Here is a 21,543-nt window from a genome sequence, read left to right as displayed (position 1 = left end):
CAGAGTCCAACACCTGATAAAGAGAGGCGTCAAAGCTGGTCTGGACCGCAGCTTGTCACTTACGTCGGGGCAGTTGCCCAGCAAGTCTGAGGGTGACAGAGAAAAGGCACCTTCTCTCCCTGGAGCCTCTGCTCGCTGCTGCTGTTGCGTAGTGGCTAAGTCGTGTCTGACTCTTCTGTGACCTCAGGGACTGTAGCCCACCAGGCTCTGCTATCCATGGGCTTTCCCAGGCAAGAATACCGGAGCGGGTGGCCACTTCCTTCTCCAGAGGATCTTCTAGACCCAGGGATCGAATCTGTGGCCCCTGCGGCTCCTGCACTGACCAGCAGTTTCTTTACCATTGAGCAGCCTGAGAAGCCCATATGTACAATGGGATATTACTCAGCTATAAAAAAAGGAATGAAATACTGCCACGGAGGCAGCATGCATGCACTTAGAGATTATCACACCAAGTAAGGTCAGTCAGACAGAGAAAGACAAATACGTAACACTCCTACGTGGAATCTGAAAAATAGTACAAAGGAACTTGCTTACAAAATAGAAACAGATCCAGACATAGAAAACAAACTTACGGTTACCACAGGGGAAGGAGGGGAAGGGATAATTTGAGAATATGGGATTAACAGATGCACACTCCTATATATAAAACAGAAAAACAACAAGCATTTACTGTACAGTGAAGGGAACTAGATTCAGTATCTTGTGATAAACTATCATGCAAAACAGTCAAAAAAAGAATATGTGTGTATATATGTGTGTGTGTGTGTGTGTGTGTGACACAATATTGTAAATCAACTATAATTCAATATTTAAAAAGAAAAAGGAAAAATACACAGAGGACAGGGAGAGAATATCCAAAATGTTAACATTTCTCATCTCTTTATAGTTCTCTGATGCTCTCATCTTCCACAATAAGGCTATTTTACTAGAACAATCAGTAAAAAATACAGTGAAATCTTTCAGGAGAAGGAGAGAGATTTTGTCCACCTACAACTGATTCATCTTTCCTCTCTCTGCTCCCTCCTTTGCCCTGAACTTTGTCCACTAAACCCACAGACTGCCCCAGCCATCTACAAGTTTTCTACATCTTTGTATATTTCATAACATGTGATTTCCCCCTCTTAGGAAGTATTGCTTCTTGAGGTTGTTAGATTTACTTCAAGAAAGCACTTAACACAGTTCCTTAGTAAATATGTGAGAAAATAAGGCATCACTCTAAACATCACATCTACAATAGCTCATTTAAGCATCACAGCAGACTTTTAGGGTGGTTGTTTGAAGGATTTATTATTATTCCCTTTTTTATAGCCTCAGCATTATTTGGTAGCTTGTTCAAGGTTTCCAAGTGCAATTGACTAAATATGAATTCCCAGAAATTCATATGTTAAAACTCTAACTCCAATGTGATGGTATTAGGAGGCGGGGATGTTGGGAAATAATTAGGTTTACATCAGGTTGTGAAGGTGGAATCCTCATAGCAGGATTAGTACCCTTACAAGAAGAGGGAGAGACACCAGGGTCTGTCTCCATCAGGGGAGAACACAGCCAGAAGGCAGTCCTCTGCAAGCCAGGAAGCCAGTTCTCACCTGGAACCCACTCTGCTGGCACCTTGATCTTGGACTTCTAGCCTCCAGAGCTGTGAAAATGAATACCATGTTGCTTAAGCCACCTATCCGTGGTATTTTGTTAGAGCAGCCTGAAGTGATAAAGACACAGAACTAGTGTTTTAGCCAATATGGGCTTCCCTGGTGGCCCAGACAGTGAAGAATCTGCCTGTAATACAGGAGACCCAGGTTCGATCCCTGGGTCAGGAAGACCCCTGGGAGAAGGGAATGGCTTACCCACTCCAGTATTCTTGCCTGGAGAATCCCATGGACAGAGGCTATAGTCTATGAGGTCACTGCAGTAATAAACTAACTGCAAAATCTCAGCAGCTTAACACAACCGACAAATGTTTATTTGCTGCTTGCACAGAGTACAATGCAAGACAACGCCAAGAGGAGGGGGCCTCTGCTCCACAGTTTCCCAGGGACAGCTGCCATCTCGTATCTGCAGCAGCCAGGACACGTGGTCTTTACGGCCTCGGCAACAAGGCTACATGGCACTGGGGAACTCTCTCCAGTTACCCCAGGCTTCACAGTCATGCTGCTCAGGACCTACTGGGCAGAGCTACTCCCAGGCCTCCTAAGAGATCTTCCTACATGTCCACAGGAGGAAAAGGAAATAGGACTTACTGGCCACATAGCATTGTCCACCACAGCCAGTCTGTGGTGGAACCAGAACCCAACAGCAGACCCTTAAGTTCCCCAAATCCCTGCTCTTTCCACTACAATGTTTGGCCTCCCCAAACTGACAGAATTTGCTTTACATTTTTAAAAAAAAAGGAATTTTCGTGACAGAATAATTTATAGACTGTGACTCCTCAAGGAGACTGGTAGGGAAAACGGCCATAGTGAATGCTTTAAATTTGCAAAACCAGTCACGTGTGAATGTGAGAGTCGGACCCTGAAGAAGGCTGAGTGCTGGAGAATTTATGCTCTTGTACTGTGATGTTGGAGAAGACTCTTGAGAGTCCCTTGGACTGCAAGGAGAACCAACCAGTCTATCCTAAAGGAAATCAGTCCTGAATATTCACTGGAAGGACTGATGCTGAAGCTGAAACACCAATACTTTGGCCCCCTGATGCGAAGAGCTGACTCACTGGAAAAGACCCTGATGCTGGGAAAGATTGAAGGCAGGAGGAGAAGGGGATGACAGAGGATGAGATGGTTGGATAGCATCACCGACTCGATGGACATGAGTTTGAGCAAGCTCTGGGAGATGGTGAAGGTCAGGGAGAAGCCTGGCGTGCTGCAGTCCACGGGGTCGCAGAGTCAGACACGACTCAGTGACTGAACAAAGCATCACAAGATGGCCTCATAGAAAAACCTTAAGCACAGGCAGTGACATCTCTACAAGTTGTACCCAGAGGGTAAATATCTTTGAGACATTAACATCACTCCAGAGTCTAAGGGAAAATCCACTGGGGATGCAAATCTTCAAGGAGAAGATTCTGATATGCTATTAACCAACCATCCTAGTCCATCCTCACATTAGCCCTGAGTTTCACTTCCCAGGACACCCTTCAGTTACAGAAAAATGCTCAGTCACCTGGTTGTACATTGATACTTTTTCTCCCTGACAGCTTCTCAAGGCATGATCTCAAGTGGCTCAGTCATCTCTGCATGAAAATGCACAGTGATCTGAGAAAGTAAAGTTGGCCCTACATCCAAGAAACACCCGGGTGGAAATAGCACGTGAGAATAAAACTCTCCCACAGGAAAGGGCTCAGGAAGCTCCTCTCTGGATGTTGGCTCACTTCAGCCAAGTGGTCCTCTTCGAGGAGCTGGGGAAGAAAAGACTATGACTCTGCTTCTACTGCTGCGCCCTGATGTGCAGGAGGCTTTTCCCAGCCAAACATCAAGGATTCATCCTGAGTTTATAGATGCATCAACACCTCCATCTTTTTCAAGTCAAATATCATTAAAACCATTCAAGTCTGGTGTCATCTTGAACTCGTGCTATTTCTTGACAAGCATGTACACGCAAACGCACACACACAGAAGCACATACAGGCCTTTGCACTTTTTCCTACTGCATTTTGTTTTGTGAGTTTTGGCTTAGCGCTCCATTTGCAAACTTGGATTTGGTAAGCACTTTGACCTATCCACGCTCCACCATCTCCAGGTTAAAGTCCAGAGTCCACAGTCAGGCTCTCAGAATCCTGCTGAAGAAAAGCTGCCTTTTTGGCCCTAATTCACACGGCCCTGCTTTACACAAGTGCTCTGATCAGCCATTTCATTCCCTTGACCACTTTTAGGCTTGATTCTTCTGGCTCTGACTGTCTATATTGCCCTTCCCACCTCTTGTGTACTTGGCCAAATCCTAAACCCAAGATTCAGATTAGATTCTGGTTAGGTGGTGGCTTCTCTGCTATTTTCTGTAAATTCTTCCCAAACTCCAGTAGCAGACCTTACAGATACAATTCAATTAACAACCAGTTCTAATCTGTCTTGTAAATCCCTTCTTTCTCATATTTACATACTTAAGGCTATTCAACATTTATTTACTTTGTGATTTGCTCCCAATTCTGCGTTGCAAACTCCTTAAGGAGAAGGGCAAACCTTGGCCACTCTTTCTGCCCCCTGAGTTATGCGCACCCCATTGTCAGCACATGGTTAAAGGCTCAACAAACGTACACTTATGTATTAGTGGGCTTCCCAGGTGGCACTAGGTAAAGAAATCACCTGCTAATGCAGGAGACGTAAGAGCTTTGATCCCTGGGTTGGGAAGATCCCCTGGAGGAGGCCATGGCAACCCATTCCAGTATTCTTGCCTGGAGAATCTCAAGGACAGAGGAGCCTGGCGGGCTACAGTCCGTAGGCTCGCAAAGAGTCGGACATGACTGAAGCAACTTAGCATGATGTACTAGTATGAATCCTTGATGCAAGGAAAAACCTACCAGAGCGTGTTTGAAGAGTATGATGTCATGAATATCATCCTATAACTCCCCCTCAAGACAACATAGATAGAAAATCATCCAGAAAAAGAAAAACCTTTTTTATCCCCTTAAGAATTAGGACCTGAGAAAATTCATGAGGAGTCGATCCACTGATCAGCAGACTTCCACGGCTGTGCTTCCTTCCCCGTCCTCCATGACTGGTACCTGGGGACAGAATGGCCAGGCGTCAAGTCGGAAGTAGATTCGGTGTTTGGAATTGAAATATTTCTGGAGTTGAGCCATAGATCCAGGTCCTCAAGACATCCAAGCTTTAAGAAGCCTGCTGCTAGGTCACTTCAGTTGTGTCCAACTCTGTGCGAACCCATAGACAGCAGCCCACCAGGCTCCCCCGTCCCTGGGATTCTCCAGGCAAGAACACTGGAATAGGTTGCCATTTCCTTCTCCAATGCATGAAAGTAAAAAGTAAAAGTGAATTCGCTCAGTTGTGTCTGACTCTTAGCGATCCCATGGACTGCAGCCTACCAGGCTCCTCCATCCATGGGAGTTTCCAGGCAAGAGTACTGGAGTGGGTCACCATTGCCTTCTCCATTAAGAAGCCTGAGAGGTAACGGGGTAAATATGGGTCCAAGGGAGGGGAGGGCACAAAGGGAGGGAAGGTGTTGGGACGTAAGAACTAAACACGATTCAAGGGTTCTTGGTCACTTCCAGAGTCAAGGGACACGTGTAGCAGAAGGTCTGTCAGCCCCTGCTTGTCCTTCCGCTAGGAGTTTCAGGCCTATCTCAACCCTTGGCCGATGAGTGTCAAGCCTGGTCCATTAAGAACCCCATCCCAGGGGCCTCCCTGGTGGACCAGTGGTTAAGACTTCACCAGTGCAGGGGCATGCAGGTTTGATCCCTGGTTGGGGGCCTAAGATCCCATATGCCTCGAAGCCAGAAAAAAAAAAAAAGAAAAAAATCCTAAAACATAAGACAGAAGCAATACTGTAACAAATTCAATGAAGAATTTTAAAATGGTCCACGGTTTTAAAAAATCTTTTTTAAAACCACTGGCAACTTAAAAAAAAAAAAAAAAAAAAAAAGGAACTCCATCCCATAGCTAACTGAGTCTAGGTGTATGGGTTTGTCTAAGTCCATTCATTCGCTGGGGACCAGCAGTGTCCCAGGGCTGGCATGAGCATTGAGGGGGACATATCTCATTTACATCCCTCTGTGTATCCTGACAGCTGCTCTACTGGCCTTTCTGCCTGGGTCTCTAACAGGACCCGGTACCCCCTGCCAGTTATCCTTGGGGCCTGAGCTTGGGTCTGAATCCTTCCGGCACAGCAGCCTGGTCACTGACACCCCTCCGCCCACAGCTTCTGCCTGGCCCTCATCCCCAGACTCTGAGCTTTTCTTGCAGTTTCTCTTCATGTCTCAGCAAACCCTTCTGACTTTTGACCAAGAAACACAAAGACATTTTGAGCTGTTCATTCACAAAATAAACACGTACTGAGTACCCACCCAAATGCCAGGCATCCAGGGACCCCGTAGTAAATAAATCAGATGCATCCCTGTCCAGAGGGAGACTACTGTCTCATGGGACACAGACATTAAGCACATCATTGCCAAATAACTCATTGATCATGCAGCCAGAGGGATCTCATCTTTTTTCACTATCCGAGTCACTCTTTCCTCCACTACGCAAACAACCCTAATTCTGAGAATTCTAGGGAGATGCTAACAGATGATGCAAATTCTCTCTAGTCCCTGCTTGTTCTCAAGCAATCTTAGCTTCCTCTTTACAATTTCTTCATGCCGCCCCTGATCTCTCCAGCCTGTTTTGGCCCCAAACAAGAATGTATGGTCCTTTCTCCATTCTCCTAAAGACAAAAGACACAGCTGCTGAGTTCGAGAGATTTTACTGAAAATATGAAGATGACATAGGGAAATTACAACCTAAAAAGAAATATTCAGCTTTCACTGTCTCCAGAATCCATCCAACATTATGGCCGGTTCCCACTGCCACCTCTCTCCTTAGCTCTATGTCTTCCCTGGTTGCTGGTACCAGGGTCTTCCCTCCTTTTAACCAGTCGGGAGTCTCCTCTCATTGTGAACTCACTTCTCCCATCTCACCCCCTGAAGACAGCCATTTACACGGTAAGAACCAAAAATGACCCATCAACTTTGCAATGAAACTACTCACTACGACTCGCCATACCTCAGCCTGCATTCACTCATTCTTTCATTTCAGAAATAATTACTGGGGCTTCTCTGGTGGCTCAGTGGTAAAGGATCCACCTGCCAATGCAGGCAATACAAGTTCGATCCCTCGTTGGGAAAGATCCCATATGCCTCAGAGCAACGAAGTCCGTGTGCCACAACTACCGTGCCTGGAAGTTGCAACTACTGAGCTCATGGGCCCCAACTATTGAAGCCCGCACACCTTAGAGCCCATGCTCTGCAACAAGAGAAGCCACCACAATGAGCAGGTTGTGCATCACAACCAGAGAAACGCCAAAAATAAATAATAAATAAGTACAGTTATTTTAAAAAACAAACAATTACTGAACATATACTGGGCATTGCACTAGGCTAGGACCAAAAAAAAAAAAACAGCAAACAAGACAAACTAGATAGATCCTTCCTTCCCGGAGGAGACAAACAATAAAGAAGTAAACTAGAAACTTCGACAACTGAAGCTTTTAGTGTTTTTTATTAAAACTTTTTAAAAACCAGGATGATATGATAGATGGGAGTCTCAGAATGTTGGAAATATCACTTTGGAAAGGATAGGTAAGAGAATTCTCTCCAAGGAGGTGACCCTTGGGATAAGCCTGAGAGATACAGGGTTGGACTTTGCAAGGCAGGACTCAATGCCCCCCTCAAAGCTTGTGCCAGCCCTGGGACACTGATGGTCCCCAGTGAATGAATGGACTTAGAGAAACAGATCCACCTAGACTCAGTTAGTTGTGGGATGGAGTTCCTTTTTAAAAAAAAAAAAAAAACACTTATCTAAGGTGTCAGCAAAGTAGAGGCAACAACATTTATTTTGAAAAATTTTTTAATCTAATATATTTTAAAGGACACAGCAATAGGCACCTTGGGCAGAATTAGAGTTCTGTCTCCCTTACATATATTTTAAAGTTTAATACTGTTTTTATTTTTATTTACAAGGGCAGATTAGAGCCCTCAATATTTTCAGGGATTAGAACCTCTGAAGTCTTACTCAGCCCTAGGGGAAAGCTGAAAAGTGTGTCCCAGGCAAAGAAAGAGAAGTCCAAAGTTCCTGCAGCTGGAAAGAGTGTGGCCTCTTCTGGAGGTAGGAAGAAGGGACGAGAACTGTCTGACTGAGGTGGGAGCTAAAACCGGTGGGAGACAGGGGCACGTCCCAGACAGGGGGTGGTTTCTAAACACTGGGTTATGTGTTTAAATTAGGAGAATTCCCTAATTTTTTTTTTTTTAATTTCTGATGCCTAGGCCTGACCCCAGGCCTAGGAGGGTGGGGGCTTCCCTGGTGGTTCAGATGGTAAAGAATCTGTTGTAATACAGGAGATCCAAGTTTGATCCTTGGGTCAGGAAGACCTTCTGGAGAAGCAACCCACTCCAGTATTCTAGCCTGGAGAATCCCATGGAGAGAGGAACCTGGTGGGCTACAGTCCATGGAGTCACAAAGAGTGGGACACGACTGAGACAGTAACACACACATGGGGTGGGGGGTTGTGAAGTTGGCATTTTTTAAAGTTCCTCAGGTGATTCCAAGTTGTAGCCAGGATTAAGACCACTGACATGGGGCCTTGTAACCAATTAGAGAAAAAGAAAAATGAAGGTGAAAAATACGGACCCTCGAGTCAGACAATCTGGTTTTGAATCCCATTTCTGCCACTGACTAGCTGTGTGATCCAAAGCACACTACTTAAGCTTTCTGTTCCTCAGTTTACCCATCTGAAAAGTGGGGACAGTAGTTTACCCACTTTGTAGAGTGGTTTGTAGGATTAACGAGGTAATGCATACAACAGTCTTAGAAAGCATGTATTAAGGATGCAAAGACTAGCTTTGACTACTCTTTGTGAGAAGCTTAGCTCAGGTGGGAGGTGCTAGAGGAGAAAAGGCAGAGTCAAATTACATATTTGGAAACAAACAAACAAGACTTGCAGAGTCAAATTACATATCTGGAAACAAACAAGACTTGCTGAAAACTGACTGAAAGAGATGAGGCAAAGAAGGGAATAAAAGCTGGTTTCTATGTTTGGGACTTTAAAAATTGGGAAGGAAGTGGTTAAATTTTTACCAAGATTGGGAAGACTAGGAGAGGAATATGTTTTTAAAAAGAAAATCAGAAAGTTCCATTTTTATGTGTTTATTAAATTAAAGACACTATATTAGATACCCAAGAAGAGCTACCAAGACAGCTTAATATGTCACCCTGGAGCTCAGATTTCAGCATCGTCAGCATATAGCACTCCATCCAACATGGTAGACTTCAGCCACACTTACAAGGCTATTTAATTTAAACTTAGATTAATTAAAATTGAATAAAATTAAACATTCAGTTCATCAGACACTTTAGCCACATTTCAAGTGCTCAACAGCCACATGAAGCTAGTGGCTACCATGTTGGATTTAGAACATTTAAATCCAGCACAGATTTAGAACATTTCCATCACTACAGAAATTCCTACAGGAAAGCACCGTGCCTCAGTCCACGGAATTACAGGAAATCCTCTATGAAGTGGTTCACAATTCTGGCTACCCATTGGAATCACCCCAGGAATTAGGAATCAGTTCATCTGGGGGAACTTCCAGCCAAAGGTAATTTCTAAAAGCTGCCAGGATGATTCTAAAGTAGAGTCAGAGCTGAAAACCCCAGACCTACGGAGATAAAACAGGTGGAGAAGCAGGTTATGATAGAACCCTACGCTACCCCGATCTCAAGGGCAGTGATTCTCAATCTTCGCTGAACACTGGAATCAGCTTTAAATATTACTAATGCCTGGGTTCTGCTTAGAGGGATTTCTGATTTAATTGGTCTAGAATGCAGCCTGGTCTTCAGAAATTTTAGAAGCTACCCAGTTACTCTGATGGGTATTTAAGACTGAGAACCACTGGCTGAGAGAGGAGAAAGATATAACGAAGAGGAGCTAGGAAGAAGCAACTAGCACAGTACGATGGGACAAAAAAGAAGAGAGTGCAGTGACCCTGCAGCAGACAGAAAATGTTTCCAGAAGGAAGAAACGGTTCTATCTGTTGAAGGACAAAATTCAGTTCATTTAGTAAGCTTCCCACTAGATTTTATTGGGATGGTGCTAATGGGAGCCATTTGGAAGTGAACCAAAGAATGAATGGTTGATGAAGAAATACAGTGATTGCAGACAACTGTTAGTAAACAGTTCCAGTTATGAAGAGAGGCAAAGAATGCTGGTAGCAGCTGGACAGTGATTTGGGGTCACGGACTAGGTTTCTTAAGACGCAGATATTAGAGTATGTATGTTGATGGGATCCCATAATAAAGGAGAAAATGATTATTCAGGAAAGAGGAAGGCTCTGGCAGGAAGTTGACTTCCTATCCAAAATCCCTAGCCTCCCTCCTACTTACTTAAAGATCCCCAGGGCTTTTCAAGTCCCCAGGGCTGTTGTCCTTTCCTCAGTTCAAAGATTAGCCTTAGCCAGTGGTTCTCAAACTTTAGCATGTGTCAGAATGACCTACAGGGCTTTTAGAAATACAAATAGCTACTCCTGCACCCAGAATTTCTGATACAGTAGGTTTGGAGTAGGGCTCCAAAACAAAACAAAACAAAAAAAACTCTTACTTTTCTCCTGAGTACTCAGGTAACACTGTTCCTGCCCCAGGAAGAATCATTAATCTAAGGAGTCAAGACCATCCCCATGGAAAAGAAATGCAAAAAAGCAAAATGGCTGTCTGGGGAGGCCTTACAAATAACTGTGAAAAGAAGAGAGGCAAAAAGCAAAGGAGAAAAGGAAAGATATAAGCATCTGAATGCAGAGTTCCAGAGAATAGCAAGAAGAGATAAGAAAGCCTTCTTCAGTGATCAATGCAAAGAAATAGAGGAAAGGAACAGAATGGGAAAGACTAGAGATCTAAAGATGGGCTCGATAAAGGACAAAAATGGTATGCACCTAACAGAAGCAGAAGATATTAAGAAGAGGTGGCAAGAATACACAGAAGAACTGTACAAAAAAGATCTTCATGACCCGGATAATCACGATGGTGTGATCACCCATCTAGAGCCAGACATCCTGGAATGTGAAGTCAAGTGGGCCTTAGAAAGCATCACTATGAACAAAGCTAGTGGAGGTGATGGAATTCCAGTAGAGCTATTTCAAATCCTGAAAGACGATGCTGTGAAAGTGCTGCACTCAATATGCCAGCAAATGTGGAAAACTCAGCAGTGGCCACAGGACTGGAAAAGGTCAGTTTTCATTCCAATCCCAAAGAAAGGCAATGCCAAAGAATGCTCAAGCTACCGCACAATTGCACTCATCTCACATGCTAGTAAAGTATTGCTCAAAATTCTCCAAGCCAGACTTCAGCAATACGTGAACCGTGAACTCCCTGATGTTCAAGCTGGTTTTAGAAAAGGCAGAGGAACCAGAGATCAAATTGCCAACATCCACTGGATCATGGAAAAAGCAAGAGAGTTCCAGAAAAACATCTATTTCTGCTTTATTGACTATGCCAAAGCCTTTGACTGTGTGGATCACAATAAACTGTGGAAAATTCGGAAAGAGATGGGAATACCAGATCACCTAACCTGCCTCTTGAGAAATCTGTATGCAGGTCAGGAAGCAACAGTTAGGACTGGACATGGAACAACAGACTGGTTCCAAATAGGAAAAGGAGGGCGTCAAGGCTATATATTGTCACCCTGCTTATTTAACTTCTATGCAGAGTACATCATGAGAAACACTGGACTGGAAGAAACACAAGCTGGAATCAAGATTGCTGGGAGGAATTTCAATAACCTCAAATATGCAGATGACACCACCCTTATGGCACAAAGTGAAGAGGAACTAAAAAGCCTCTTGATGAAAGTGAAAGAGGAGAGTGAAAAGGTTGGCTTAAAGCTCAACATTCAGAAAACGAAGATTATGGCATCTAGTCCCATCACTTCATGGGAAATAGATGGGGAAACAGTGGAAACAGTGTCAGACTTTATTTCTGGGGGCTCCAAAATCACTGCAGATGGTGATTACAGCCATGAAATTAAAAGATGCTTACTCCTTGGAAGGAAAGTTATGACCAGCCTAGATAGCATATTCAAAAGCAGAGACATTACTTTGCCAACAAAGGTCCGTCTAGTCAAGGCTATGGTTTTTCCTGTGGGCATGTATGGATGTGAGAGTCGGACTGTGAAGAAAGCTGAGCACCAAATAATTGTTGCTTTTGAACTGTGGTGTTGGAGAAGACTCTCGAGAGTCCCTTGGACTGCAAGGAGATCCAACCAGTCCATTCTAAAGGAGATCTGTCCTGAGTGTTCTTTGGAAGGAATGATGCTAAAGCTGAAACTCCAGTACTTTGGCCACCTCATGGGAAGAGTTGACTCATTGGAAAAGACTCTGATGCTGGGAGGGATTAGGGGCAGGAGGAGAAGGGGACAACAGAGGATGAGATGGCTGGACAGCATCACCAACTTGATGGGTGTGAGTTTGAGTGAACTCCAGGAGTTGGTGATGGATAGGGAGGCCTGGCGTGCTGCGATTCATGGGGTCGCAAAGAGTTGGACACGACTGAGCGACTGAACTGAACTGAACTGAATCTAAGGTCATGATGGTTATCCTTTCCTTCATAAGTAGTTTTTGTTTCCCTGATAGCTCAATTGGTAAAGAATCCCCCTGCAATGCAGGAGACCCTGGTTCGATTCCTGGGATCAGGAAGATCTGCTAGAGCAAGGATAAGGCTACCCACTGCAGTATTCTTGGGCTTCCCTTGTGTGGCCCAGGTGGTAAAGAATCTGCCTGCAATACAGGAGATCACCATTTAATGCAGTTTTAGGGATGGGCATTTAGTCCAGTTCTGACCAATGAGAGTGAGTCTCTAGGAAGATTCTAGGAAAGGTTTCTTTGGTGATAAAAGAAAACAAACAGCCTCTGTCCTTTCACCAGGTGTTGTCATAGTGAACACGATGCCTAGAACAGTGGAAGCTATCTTAAAAATATCTTGTGAGCCAGACTGTGGCAATCTCCATGCTGAAGATGGAACACTGGAAAGAACCGTGTTTTGTTTTGTTTTTTTCATAATGTTACACTACTGAGGGCTTCCTAGGTGGCACTAGTGGTCAAGAACCCACCTGCCAATGCAACAGGGATAAGAGAAGCAGGTTTGATCCCTGGGTCGGGAAGATCCCCTGGAGGAGGGCATGGCAAGCCACCAGTACTAAAGCCTGGAGAATCCCTATGGACAGAAGAGCCTGGCGAGCTATGGACCATAAGGTCACAAAGAATTGGACACAACTGTAGTGACTTAGCATGCATGCATGCACACTTTTGAATTAAACCTGGAAACCCTGTCTCATGAAACTAAAGCACTTTCTTACTGTTAAACTGTTTTGAATTAGATTCTCACTTGCAGCCCAAAGCAGCCTAAGTTACTCATAAATTTCCAAGACCTTAAATAGATGAGCCAGGATGAAATGAAGGGGCAGCTCTCTATAGGAAGAACTGAGGATGCTTCCTCCCTGGTAATGTGACAGAAGGTAGAGAGTGTATGTGTTGATGCAGATAGATTTGGTGGTTGAAAAATGAAGTTGCTCCTCTCTGATTCCTCCTATTCATTCCTTCCAGGGTGTGAGGCATCAGGAAAGCAGAGGATATAGCCTGTTTGAGAAGAGGGGAGAAAGTCTGGGAAAGTCTTTTTAGAGAATAATAAAAATGACTAGGAAAACATTAAGTTATAGCTAACTGCTCATTTTCAATTTGTGATCTTAAATTTATAGAAAATAAACACCCTAATTGGACAAATGTCTCCAATTTATTGGGTGCAAATAGATACAGAGCAGACAGCTGACTCCAACCATGGTTAAATCTTTCTGGGTAAACGGGAAAGAAACAGAGAAAGGCAAGGAAGTATAAGGTGTCTTCAGAAAGTGCTTATGATGATGGGCCATATAACTGAAGCCAGATTCTCCTTATCCTGGGGAATCTTCCACAATCCTCATCAAGTTTTCATTGGGTTTTCTCCCGTCATCCCAGCGGGAGCTCCTAGCATGCTACTTGCATTAGTTCCCTATTGCTGCATAGCAAATTCACAAACTTAGTAGCTTAAAATAATATTCAATTATAAGCTCCCACTTATGTAACTCAGAAGTCTGAGCACAGCAGCTCGGAGACTCCCAAGGCTAATATTCATGGCTACATTCTCATCTAGAGCTCAGGGTCTTCTTCCAAGCTGATGTCCCTATAGGATAATTCACTTCCTTATGGCTGTAGGACACACATCCCATTTTCTCTCTGGCTGTTGGCTGGGAGCCACTCTCACCCACATTCCATGCCACATTGCCTCCTTCATCTTCAAAGTTAACAAAGGAGATTCTCCCTCACTTTGAATTCCTTTCACACTTTGAATTTCTTCTTCAGGAAGAGCCCAATTCCTTTGAAGGGCTCACCTGCTAGTTTAGGTCTATCTGAATAATCTCCCTTTCTTAAAAGTAGCTGTGTCAGACTTAGAAAACAAACACAATTGTCAGGGATAATTAGGGATTTTGGGAAGGTCATGTACACACTGCTATATTTTAAACGAATAACCAACAATAACCTATTGTAAAGCACACGGACCTCTGCTCGATGTAATGTGCCAGAACTGTTTTGTTGCCTAAAATTCATCAATGATTTCCCCTACCTATAAGATAACCAATTCAACTAAGACAAACTGATCATTTCAGTTCCGTTCAGTCGCTCGGTCATGTCTGACTCTTTACAACCCCATGGACTGCAGCACGCCAGGGTTCCCTGTCCATTTCCAACTACCGGAATTTACTCAAACTCATGTCCATTGAGTCAGTGATGCCATTCAACCATCTTATTCTCTGTCGTCCCCTTCTCCCTCCGCCTTCAATCTTTCCCAGCAACAGGGTCTTTTCCAATGAGTCAGTTTTTCCCATCAGGTGGCCAGAGTATTGGAGTTTCAGCTTCAGCACCAGTCCTTCCAATGACTATTCAGGACTGATCTCCTTTAGGATGGACTGGTTGGATCTCCTTGCAGTCCAAGAGACTCGCGAGAGTCTTCTCCAACACCGCAGTTCAAAAGCATCAGTTCTTCGGTGCTCAGCTTTTTTTATGGTCCAACTCTCATATCCATTCGAGACTACTGGAAAAACAGATCAGTTCAGTTCAGTCGCTGAGTCGTGTCCGACACTTTGCAACCCTATGAATCGCGGCACATCAGGCCTCCCTGTCCATCACCATCTCCCGGAGTTCACTCAGACTCAGGTCCATCGAGTCCATGATGCCATCCAGCCATCTCAACCTGGGTTGTCCCCTTCTTCTCCTGCCCCCAATCCCTCCCAGCATCAGAGTCTTTTCCAATGAGTCAACTTTTCGCATGAGGTGTCTGAAGTACTGGAGTTTCAGCTTTAGCATCATTCCTTCCAAAGAAATCCCAGGGCTGATCTCCTTCAGAATGGACTGGTTGGATCTCCTTGCAGTCCAAGGGACTCTCAAGAGTCTTCTCCAACACCACAGTTCAAAAGCATCAATTCTTTGGTGCTCAGCCTTCTTCACAGTCCAACTCTTACATCCATATATGACCACTGGAAAAACCATAGCCTTGACTAGATGGACTTTACTCGGCGAAGTAATGTCTCTTCCCTCTCCTTGGAAGAAAAGTTATGAGCAACCTAGATAGTATATTCAAAAGCAGACTTAACGGACATGAGTCTGAGTGAACTCTGGGAGATGGTGATGGACAGGGAGGCCTGGCGTGTTGCAATTCATGGGGTCGCAAAGAGTCGGAGACGACTGAGCGACTGAACTGAACTGAACTGAACTGCATCTCAGACTCTTTTGTTGACCATGATGGCTACTCCATTTCTTCTGAGGGATTCCTGCCCGCAGTAGTAGATATAATGGTCATCTTAGTGAAATTCACCCATTCCAGTTCATTTTAGTTCGCTGATTCCTAGAATGTCGATGTTCACTCTTGCCGTCTCCTGTTTGACCACTTCCAATTTGCCTTGATTCATGGACCTGACATTCCAGGTTCCTATGCAATATTGCTCTTTACAGCATCAGACCTTGCTTCTATCACCAGTCACATCCACAGCTGGGTATTGTTTTTGCTTTGGCTCCATCCCTTCATTCTTTCTGGAGTTATTTCTCTACTGACCTCCAGTAGCATATTGGGCACCTACTGACCTGGGGGGTACCTCTTTCAGTATCCTATCATTTTGCCTTTTCATACTGTTCATGGGGTTCTCAAGGCAAGAATACTGAAGTGGTTTGCCATTCTCTTCTCCAGTGAACCACATTCTGTCAGACCTCTCCACCATGACCCGTCTGTCTTTGGTTACCCTGTGGGCATGGCTTAGTTTCATTGAGTTAGACAAGGCTGTGGTCCTAGTGTGATTAGAATGACTAGTTCTCTGTGAGTATGGTTTCAGTGTGATGCCCTCTTGCAACACCTACCATCTTACTTGGGTTTCTCTTACCTTGGACGTGGGGTATCTCCTCACGGCTGCTCCAGCAAAGCACAGCTACTGCTCCTTATCTTGGATGAGGGGTATCTCCTCCCGCTGCCCTTCCTGACCTTCAACGTGGGATGGCTCCTGTAGGCCCTCCTGCGCCCGCACAGCCACCACTCCTTGGGCGTGGGGTTGCTCCTCCCGGCCGCCGCCCCTGGCCTCGGACGCGGGGTGGCTCCTCTCGACCACGCTTAGTGCGCCGTCCGCCGCCTGCGCTCAGTTCGCCGGCCGCCGCCGCCGCACCTCGAGGAGTGATGCATTGTACTAGGCTGAGGACACTGTACTGAGCAAGACAGAGACAGTTCCTACCCTCACAGAGCATACAGTCCTGCAACGGAGACAGACAATGATCATGAAAGGGAACATGAGGTGGCTGTGTGGCACGTGCGGCAAAGGGAGCTAGCCTCGTCTGTGCAGCAGGGAACGCCTCCACGAGGAAGTGGGGGACAGTGACACTTGAAGGGTGAACAAGAGTTCACAAGATCAAGCGGAAAACACGAAGAAAGTGTTCCAAGAGACACGAGCAACATGAGGAAGGACCTGAAGTTGTGAAAGAACATAACTGTGGTTGGTATTGAGAGAGTGAAGATTGAGGGAAATTGTATATATAATGAAACTGGGAAAAAACAGAGAAGGACAAGATCATGGGTGAACTTACAAGAATCTGGGCCATTATCCAAAGGGCAATGTGGGGTCCACTGAAGGGTTTTAAGGAAAAAGGTGACATGGTTTGATTTTTTTTTTTAAGATTACACTGGATTAGATTGGATTGGATTGAATGGATCAAGACCCAAAGCAGACAGATAAGCTTGGAGACACAGTAGCAGTCCAGCTAAGAGGATGGGGGCTTTGACTAGGAGGGTAGCTAAGAGGATACAAAGCAAATAAAATCAAGAAGTATTTAAGAGGTAGAATGGCAAGTCTTGCTGAGTGTTTGCAAATGAGAGGTGACCGAGAGAGGGGAGCAAAGGATGGTTCCCAGGCTTAGGACCTGAGCAGCTAAGTAAATAGTAAGGCCTAGATTAAGAAAGATAGTGATGCAAATTCATGGAGTAAAAATATTGAGTTTAGCTTTAGACATGGTAACCTTGATATCTGAAAGATGTCCAAGTGGAAACGTAGACTAGGAAGGGAGAGAAAGGGTCTAGAGCTCAGATTTGTATGTCATCTACAAAGAGGCAGTAATAGAAGGCTTGGGAGCACCCTGAATTACCTAAAGAGAGCATGCAGGATAAGAAAAGTGGCTCCAGGGCTAAGCCCTGATAAATGCTGACATTGAGAGGTTAGATGAAAAGCAAAAGTGAGAAAAAGAACTAAAGAGTGTCCATAATAGGATGGCAGGAAAACTAAGAGAATCTGATATCATGGAAGCCAAGGAGAATGTGCCTCTAGAAGAAGGGAGTGTGCGACCATTCCCAGGCATGGCAGAAGCCGGTGATCGTTTACATAACTGCTCGCTGTCGGCCTCCTGCTTCCTACCAAGACTTCCTCCTCCTTTCCTGCTGTCTCCCCAAACCAAGCCTTTATGCTCTAACACCCACCTCGCTGACCTCCTCTTGGACCATGTGATGTCTCTCATGCATCCTCCCTTTCTCCTGTGCAGGCCTCTCTCACCCTGAATCCCCAATCCTCAACCCCTCCTTTCCCTCACCTGGTGAACACTATGTATCCTTTACACAGCGGTCCCCAAACTTTTTGACGCCAGGGGCCGGTTTCCTGGGAGACCATTTCTCCACATATCGGGGCGGGGCTGGTAGGGCATGGGGTAGGCGGTAATGCAAGTGATGGGGAGCAAAGAAAAGCAGCAGATGAAACTTCGCTCACTCACCTGCCGCTCACTTCCTGTTGTGTGGCCAGGTTCCTAACAGGCCGTGGACTCTGCTGGACCCTGCTTTAATACCCTAAGCGGCTCAGACATCATCCACTCTCAGGCCTTCTTTGACCATCTCCTCCCCAAATCGGATCCATACATTTCTCATTCTATTTGTTTCCCTGGTACACAGTTCTGGCTGTGCTCATTCTAGTAGACCGTCATAACTTCTTTAATATCTGGGGTCCTCGACTTGATTATAAGCTGCTTGAGGACAAGGAGGATTTTGTGCTCTGCTTTTTTTTATAACTATACTTGACATAGTATCAGACACATAGCTGATACTTCAGCCAAGTTTCAGCAAAGGTCCTGGACCTTCTTGCTGCCATTACCATCTAGGGAATGCGAATGTCCTGGGCCGGGATAAAGGACCGCGAGGATTGCTGACGTGGAGCAGGAGGCAAAGACAACTGAAGAGTAAGCAATGGCTGAACCAACTGCTTCATTCGTGCCAGACCACCAAGCCCACCATAGCGCCCTAGTGCAAGCACCACCCTCCTTTCACAGATGAGCAAATGGAGACTGGGGAAGTTCACTTGTCCAAGGTCAGACCCTGGCAAGAGGAGCCAGGACTTGAAGGAACCTAAGTCTGATTGACTCCAGAACCACATACTAAGTCCAGCTAGTACTTGAGCTTGAAGGAAGTTCCTTGCACGGATTCAAACTCGTAAAGTATAGGGGTTATGTGGGGAGAGAGGTTCCAGAGGGAAGGGATATATGTATACATACAGCTGAGTCACTTTGTTGTACAGCAGAAACTAACACAACATTGCAAAGCAAGTATACGCCCACAAAAAATGATAAATTAAAAAAAAAAACAAATTTGTAGAGTACAGTACTGGGTGTGTGCTGTGTGGGTGGCAGGGCACTTCCCTTCCCAGCCCATGCTGCTGGTTCCAGCAGCTAGTGGCTCTGCTTGGCCAGAAGCCATGAGGGACAAAAGCAAAATGTCTATGGGCGATCTGTTCCTCAGTATTGATGTGTCAAGGCCCAGGGGTCCTGGGAGCAGGTTGGAAGGGTGCCTGAGAGTGAGCCAATCACTGCAATGTCAGACACTCAGTTGGAAATGGAAGTGAAAGGTGAGGGAGTCAGAGTGGAAGGGACTCAGTCGAGTTGCCAGGTCATGGGCAATTTCAAGCCTATGGCTCTGAGCCAAGGACAAAACACTGTACCTAAAATAACCTCCCCAAAGAGTCTTTACTGACATTTTGCAACCATTATCCCCGCTCTGACTTGCAGGTCAATGAGAGTAGCACTGATTCGACTCCTATTAGATGTCAGGACTGTGAATGTTACAAAGGCCTGGCCTTTCGCAGACAGGGGGAAAGCCCCCGGGACACAAGGCAAGTGCTCTACAATCCAGTACACAATGCAGTGCCAACCTGGGCAGTTCCAGCCACAAAGGCAGCTGGAATTCACAGAGCTGGAGAGGGCAGGCTGTGCTGGCACAGGCAGCAGGGGCCTCTTGGAGCACCTAACCTGGAAGGAGGAAGACAGAGCAGAAAGAGGAGAGCTTCTCAGGCAGGAAGAAGAGGGGCAGCAGAGGTGAGTCACGAGCAACAAGAAGGAATTGTCTCTTGGGCTGTGCAAAACCAGTCTGGGGAACAAAGGCAACTTGCTGGAGAAGATGAGATGTGAGGTTGGGTGAATAGGGAAGATCAGACAGTAGAGTTCCTAGAACCAAGAATATTGACCAAATAAACTGAACATGCAGAATCCAAAAGTTCATCACGTGGGCAATGAGAAACCATCCAGGCTTTCAAGAGGCACTTAAGTATAAAAACTTAATTTTAGGAAGATTTATTTGGTGGTAGTGTTTGATGTGGATTAGAAAACAGAGAACAAAAAACAAAGGGAAAAAAAAAAAAACCTGCCCCCAAAGAAAAAAAAATACACAAATAAACCCTGAATGCTTCTTTGAGTATCTACTAACAGTCTGACTGCAGGCAAACTTCATAAACATAGTCTCTTCTCCTGCCAGTCCAATAGGGAAGACACTCATTAACCCCTTAGACTGCACCCTACCAGACTCCTCCGTCCATGGGATTTGCCAGGCAAGAGTACTGGAGTGGGGTGCTATTGCCTTCTTCGATTAATCCCATCGTTACCTATTAAGGACCTGCTATGTGCCAAGGATTATACTGGGCCTGGGGGATGCAGTGCAGAATAAAACAAAGTTCTGGTCTTCATAAAGGTTATCCTCAGACGGATACAGAAGAAAACACAGAAGCAAATTCATAATTACATCAACATAAATCCAAGCATGAAGCACTATGAAGGAAAATAAAGCAGGGCATTGGGCAGGGAATGGTAGGATAAAGTGGTGTTTAAGATTAATGCCCATGAAATGAAAGTAACTCAAGAATTTGAATAAACTCTGGGAAATACTGAAAGACAGAGGGGCCTGGCATGCTGCAGTCCATGGGCGTCACAAAGAGTCAGACACGACTTAACAGCTGAACAACAGCAAGAGGCTCTGGATAGCCTGGAACTGTTCCAGTTTCAGCAGTGCAAATGCAGCATCTTCCAGAAATCCCTCAGCCCTAGGCAAAGGGTTTGTTGCCCTACAACTGTGACCTTGACTTAAATACCCTGTGTCTGACCTGCAGGATTCAACACAAGGTTTTGCATCTTTAAAGGGACATCAGCACAGTCAAATCACATGCTTAGCTTCCCAAGCGTTAGCCAAATTGCTACCCTGGTTGGCCTCTTCCCCACCCAGACAGAGAAGCAGAGTCAGAAATTCCCAGCATTGGTGACCTTGGATTTCTCAACCTTCTATTCCCACCGTCTTGCACTCAGCCCTAGCTACCACCTAAACCAGGAACAGCAAATCCACCAGTGACCCCAGTCCTTGCCATTTGCTCCTTTACTCTGCCCAGCTCTGGCCAGCAAGCTGGTAAGACCTTCGGGGTCAAGGCTGGGTTATCAGAGAGGGAAACAGGGGAACTCATCTGAGGTGATGTGATGTGCCAGAGTTAGTCACAAGAAAGGGGAACCCCAGATAAATTACAGCTTGCTGACCTTGGGAGACATGTGGCTTGTGTCTCTTGAGTTACAGAAATACCGGAAATGCTCACTGAAGTGTCAATTTTGGAGTTTTGGAGGCCAAATCTCCACGGGGCTGACTCACCCTCAGAGCAGAAACCACGTGAAAGTCCTGATTTTAAGATGACAGCACATACTCATTCAGAAGTCACAGTGTTTCAGACTCACATAGTTCTTGGGAAAGCTCACAGATCACTTCTGCTGATTATTAAAGACCAAAATTGTAAGAAAGGTTCAAAGAAAATGCCCAAGACTGATATTCATCTCCCTGGTTACAGAAGCTTCCTGCCTGACAAGGGTAAAGGAATAATAAGCAGGGGACACGAGCTCCAAGAATCATCCCCATTTGGCCCCTGGTCACCTTGCCTGCTTGTGTACAGATTAAAATGTAGAATTTCAAATAAGCTCTTCAGGTAACCTTGCCCAAGCTGCACACACAAATCCTACTAACT

Source organism: Budorcas taxicolor, chromosome 16 (assembly GCF_023091745.1).
Source record: "Budorcas taxicolor isolate Tak-1 chromosome 16, Takin1.1, whole genome shotgun sequence".
NCBI classification, from domain to species: domain Eukaryota; kingdom Metazoa; phylum Chordata; class Mammalia; order Artiodactyla; family Bovidae; genus Budorcas; species Budorcas taxicolor.
The sequence above is the reverse complement of the archived record's forward strand: the minus strand, read 5'-3'. Positions refer to the sequence as shown.